We start from the raw sequence: 6,300 nt of genomic DNA, 5'->3' as shown, positions 1-6,300 counted from the left end.
TTTGTAATAGCTTAATTTTACTCTTGTATTTTGTTATGTATCTTCATAATTGCTTATCACCTAAGAGATTGAGTGTATCTTCATAATTGCTTAGAGTTTTAGAAAAGGAAAGAACAGAGATTCTTGGTTGGGGCTACGCCGAAAGAACTTTTTCTTTGTCGGTAGGAAGGGAGTCAAACCATTGAATAGGTTTCTTTATTTTCTTGTAATTTTCTAAGTGTTGTAATTGGATGATGTGCGTGTAAATACATTGATTCAATTATAGTGAAGGAAATCTCCCAAGTCAGCCGGGAGGCCTGGATGTAGTTTGCAGTGGACAAGCAAACGAACCAGGATAAAAATTCGCGTTGCAGGATTTTTCTCTCTCTCTCTCTCTTTACTGTTTTTAATCGATTATCTAGTATAGTAGAATTAATTGATACATTCTGTATTTGTGCTATACTGATTGATACTCTGATAAAATTTGTAAGCTCTGTTATTCGTTTCATTATCGGTTAACTGTTGTGCAATTAATCGAATCTGTCTAAGCTTACTGTTTCTGTTTTAATCGATTAAGACTGCTACGTTAATCGATTATCCCTGTTCTATTGATCGATTAAGTCTGTTGCATTAATCGATTATCTTCATCCTGTAATCGATTAATTAGGGGTTATTCAACATTAAGTATTGAGTTTCAAAAAGCGGCTATTCTAACCGCTACACCTATTCAACCCCCCCCTTCTAGGTGTATTGTAACCACTGATACCTAACAAAGTGCCTATGATAGTGAAAGGAGAATGAGGCATGGAGATGACAACCATGGTAGCCTTGATCATGGCCATTCTAGTCCAAATCATGGGCATTGAAGACATATAGATCATGACAATCATAGCCCAAACAGTGAGCCTAGAGGAGATCTGGATGGTGTTAAGATCAAAGTCCCTAGCTTTTTGGGGATGAGTGATCCAGAAGCATATTTGACATGGGAATTAAAAATGGAACAAGTCTTTAATTGCCATCACTACTCGGAGGCAAAGAAAGTGAAGGTGGCAGCCCTTAAATTTCAAGAGTATGCCATGGTGTGGTGGGATTAGTACCAAAAGGACAGATTAAGGTGTGGTGATGTAGCCGCAGACACATGGACTAAAATGAAAAAGGTGATGAGGAGGAGGTTTTTGCCTCACTATTATAAAAAAGATGTGCACAACAAGCTACAAAGGCACACCCAAGGATCCCAAACAGTGGATGAGTACTTCAAAGCCATGGAGTGAAAATAGTAAGGATGCAAGAAGCTAGAGGGTGACGACTATTATCAAGGGAGATCATCCAGCTTGGTTTATGGAAGTCTATTTCTATTTTTCTTAGAGATAATGTGAAGATTAAGTGATTTAATCATCCCAAATTCGGTCAGCCACAAATCAGATTGGAGTTCAAATTAACATTGTTAATTACTCAAGATAAAGCATGGCACAAATCATGGAGAAGATAATGTGAGAGATATAATTTCCAACCACCATATTTGACCATAATGATCCAAGGCATTGAAGATAATGTTGGAGATTTTATGCATCGCCTAAAATTCGGCCATCATCATTCAAGGCTTTAAAGTTGCATGAATTTGATTAAGAAAATGAAGTGTTTTAGTTGAGAAGTGTCTCCTAAACCTAGGTTAGTCGTTGCCACCATTGTTGGTTCTTATCAAGCTTCCTTCCTTGTGGCGAACACCATAGCTTATGAAGCTGCCAAGCTTGTGGTGCTTCCCCCTTCATTCCTTTTCCATTTTCACAAGTGCCTTACGCACAACACAAATCTCTCATTCCATTATTCATCTTCATCCATAAAACTTCAACTACATCCATAACATTTACTACACCAAATTTTGCATTTTGTGGAGATTTTTATGCGGAGGTTATTCAAATCTCCACAAATAAATCAAATGAGGCGGACTGAACAATTAACTAGATATATAGTGGAAGTATTTATTTAATTTGGGGAGGTTTTCAATATATTCTTTTTCAATTTTAGTAGTATATTACTAATGGAAATAAGTATGGAAATGTCCCTTCATCTACTGTGAGAAAACCCTTCAACACCTCCTTCTTCCATCACCAAAGCTTTTCCCATCATCAGTTCGATCTTCTTCTAATATGCATCCTATTTCTCTCATCACTTATTTTAAGGCCATTCATCATAGCACAAAAAAAATGCATACCACACCCATAATTTCCACTTTACCAAAAAGAGAACACACAATACTATTCCTAAGAGAGTAAAAACAAAGAGAGTTTGAAATTGGAAGAGGAAGCACACAAAAAAAAACGAGATGTTAGAAGAAAGAGGCGCACCCCATGGTATTCTTTTAGCAGAAGTGGTAGCCATTGTTGTTGTAGTTCCATTTCTTGTTGGTGATGGTGAAGCCATTACTAAATTTATCTATGACCTCATTTCTCCAATTGGTCTTCTCCTTCTTCCTATTATACTCCTTCTCACCATTCAATTTCTCTCTTCAGATTGTGGCTCTTTCATCTCTTCTATCTTCACTTCTGGTGAAACTGATAGCATTCACCAGGTTGGTGGCTCACTGTTTGGTGTTGCTATTTTCCTTATCCTTATTCACTTCCTCCATTAATTCTTCCCGAAGCTTCTATTTCCTCAACTGCGATCTCCTCGCACATTTGCGATTCAATCATAGGTTAGGGCGTCTTATTGTTCTACTTTTCTTCTTAACTTACGAAATTTGATTGGGTGATTTGTTGAAATAAAGAAAATATGATGAGAAATTAGGGTTTGAGAGATTGAATTTCAACAAAAAAGGGATTAATTGAGTTACCGCTAGATTGAGGTGAAATCAATATGAAAACGCAGAGCCAGTAGAGGAAGACAACAGAGAAAGAGTGAAATATGAATTCGATGGATGAGGTTAGAAAAGGTTATAGAAATTTGATGCATCAACAATAAGCTCTCTTTCTTTGTCCCATTCTTTTCTATCTCATATTTGGCACATTTAGGACAATGATTTTAATGAATACTCATAGGGTTTTGTATTTTCTCTTGAATCATTTGTTTGCTTCAATCTTTATAGCCAATCATTTGATTACGAGTGAGTGTGCTTGAAGTGTTCAATGTTTTTGTATGCTATCGGGGTGAGCAGTGGCTTTGGCGAATGCAACATATGCTATAGCAATGTACAACCTCATTCTTGGTGCCACCTTCATCTTAGCCTTATGTTTTTGGGTTTGTCCCATAAATTATCTTATTCTGTGGTTATTGATTATTAACCATACCCTAAAGTTACTCCATATATATATATATAATGCCTTCATCTAAGCTGATATTAAAAAAGAGTATGTACGAAAGTATCTACAAGAACTAAAGCTTAGATTTATGTCTCAAACTCTAAAGTAATTGGCTGAAATACACTAGATTTAATGATGCACAGGTTTAATGTCTCTCTGCTTATGTTGCATCCTTCAATTACTTTGTATGTGAAGGTAGGTACACATGGCTATAGCTTTTGCAAGAGAAGCACATCATGGCCAACTTTTGGCGTGTTGCTTGCATCTTATCATTATTAGTACCATCTTTTACAAGGGTGCTCAAAGCTGCATCAACACACTGCAACTCCTTGGAATTCTCTGAGTTTTCACCATTTTGCATCAACTTTGAAGCTATCAACCATTTGGTTACCTTTGACTTTGAAGAAGGAAAGACCAAGAATGATAAAAGAGATTAGAAGATAGACATGTTCATTGCGATGACTTCCATAAGCATTCTAATCAAAGCTGCTAGGTCTTGATCTTGACTCAACAATGGTGATACTCCAAATTTGCTATTTATTTGCTTCAAAGATGTGATCCATACTAGTTAAGATCGTGATTTAACTCGTAGGATCAGTAAATCTTACGATTTTTCAAGAGCTAGCGAGTCACGTGCCCACTCTGAGTGCGATCTCACCATTACCACTGAGATCGTCGGGGAAGATCGCATGATCGTAAAATCGTTGACTCGTTGTGATGTTCTATTTTTATGGCAAAACCCCTAAATTGAAAAATCCCCAACTTCTAAACCTATATAGAAGGGGAAAACCATGGCCCAAAATTATTTGACCTGCCCAGAATTCTTCTAAACTCTAAATTGAAAAATAACAAACATATCATAACAGGATAGAAGTAGAAGCTATAGCCACAACCAAAAGATCCCAAGACTTTATTTTCAAGTTTCCTTATTACCACATTCATCTTCAACATATTTGTTTTCCTTGTTCTCTCTAAAGTGATGTTTTCTCTCTCTTTTATGTTGTAATGTGTAATGGGAGAAAAATGGTGCTTACTCCTTTGTTATGTTCTCTCTTCTTTTTATGTGTTTTTGTTGTGTTACATTTTTGTTAAATTTTGCTTTGTACATATCACTCTTAGCACTAAGATTGACTTTTGTTTCACTTTCCACATACACACTATTATAATATACATGTAGCCTACATACAACATGATTTTTCCACATAAAACAAGGTGTAGCTACATGATATTTCCACATACATATTATATTATAATATATATATATATATATATATATATATGTGTTGACATGTTAGTTTTGAAATTACGTGGGACATAATAGTTCTGTATGCATATATTTTGATGTTGGAAATTTAAGTTTTATCACGTGTTACTTATTAATTTTGTTATTTATAGCAATGGAGAAAGCTGAAGTTTTTATTATTTTGTGTATATGTATGTCTAAAAAAATTAATATTTCGTAGGATCTTACGATCCATATTACGATCACATGTTTCACGTTTTTATTTACTCCTTCCGATCTTACGTAAGATCTCGATCTTGTCAACTATGATGATCAACTTCTTGGCACCTTTCTTAACTTTTTTGTGCAGAAGTTATATTCTGCTACACTTTTTTCAATGTTTGAATAAGCCTTTCTTCTTTGAAGAGCGGAATGAAGGGCTTGAACATTTTCCTTGATCTGTGACATGGTGTCCCTTGTGACCCATATATGGAAGTAGATGATGTTTCACAATTCTTGAGGTTGTTCAACTCCTCCTCAGGTTAAGAGTGCTAGGATGAGATGTAGAAGAGAAACTATTTCACAATATCTAGGCATGAAACAAGTATCATGCCTAGATATACTCACATTCCCATTTATATGCAACCCTAACCCACATATAACCACACAATCCGAACTAAAACATAACCCAAAACCCTAAGATTTTCTTTCTCTTCATTATTTTTTCTTTAATATTTGATTGTTTTCTTCCCAAATTATAAAAAAAAAAGTTGGACAAAAATACTAAAAAGCTAGTGAAAATGAACAATTTTGTAAATTTTCTTTCTCGTATGATGTTATGTACTAGCACTAGTTTCAGATCCAGTTACTCCTTACTAGTATAGGATGGTCAATCATTTCAATACCTCCCCATACCAGCTTGCATTTTTATTTCTTTTTTCATTAAACTTTAACTCACAAATAAATTATTTATGAATTTAGCATTAGAGACAATCTAATGAAGGAAATTTTCCATCTATAATCCTTAGATTGAATGAAGAAACCCCAATTGATTTCATGGTGAAGAAGAAGAGCATACCTTGATTAGCCATTTGGAATCTCGAAGGTATGTGGGTGTGATGATCTTCCAGATGTTAGAGCTGAATGATTCTCCTTTTGCTTCTCTAGAGGGGAATGAGAAAGCCAAGTTAGAGTGTGTTGCTTGATGATAAATTACCTTATGAAATTGTGATGGTGTGTTATCTTATATTTGATAACTCCTCACAATTCCCTTTATTATCATCAACCTACTCAACAAACCTCGTTGCTCTACAAATGGGGACCATAACCCATAAAAGTAACCAAAGCGGTTACTACTTAAGTTGCAATAGTTCTGATTCAGTCCCTTCATCAAATCAGAAATTGCCTGAATGTATCTACACTTATAATATTTCATGACATATATGCCTTTAACCACCAAATTAATTACTGAAGATCATTTTATATTTTTGACTAATTAAATAATGGTCATAACACAATTATAGAATTATATTTGTGACCCATAAATTGTCAGAAATTCTAACAATCTCCCACTGGTCACATATAGGATTCACCATACGTGTTATCCTTGTAGCATGAAAATCACATGAATATGATCTGTACATGTCAATTTTCAACTGGTCCTACTCAACTTTAGTGAGATCCTTAATAATGACATAAAACCTTATTTTACAAAGTATAAAGACAGAATACCAAACTGAATGATTAATCAACTGAAGTTTGAATACAAAGTATTCATACAAAATACTGAAATTACATAGAACA

General features: G+C 34.8%; 1 pseudogene; it reads right to left on the bottom strand.

Moving 5' to 3' along the window:
- On the bottom strand, positions 3,454-4,986 carry LOC109357997 (annotated as a pseudogene).

The sequence above is a fragment of the Lupinus angustifolius genome, chromosome LG10 (assembly GCF_001865875.1).
Source record: "Lupinus angustifolius cultivar Tanjil chromosome LG10, LupAngTanjil_v1.0, whole genome shotgun sequence".
In the NCBI taxonomy this organism is placed as follows: Eukaryota; Viridiplantae; Streptophyta; class Magnoliopsida; order Fabales; family Fabaceae; genus Lupinus; species Lupinus angustifolius.
The sequence above is the reverse complement of the archived record's forward strand: the minus strand, read 5'-3'. Positions and strand labels throughout refer to the sequence as shown.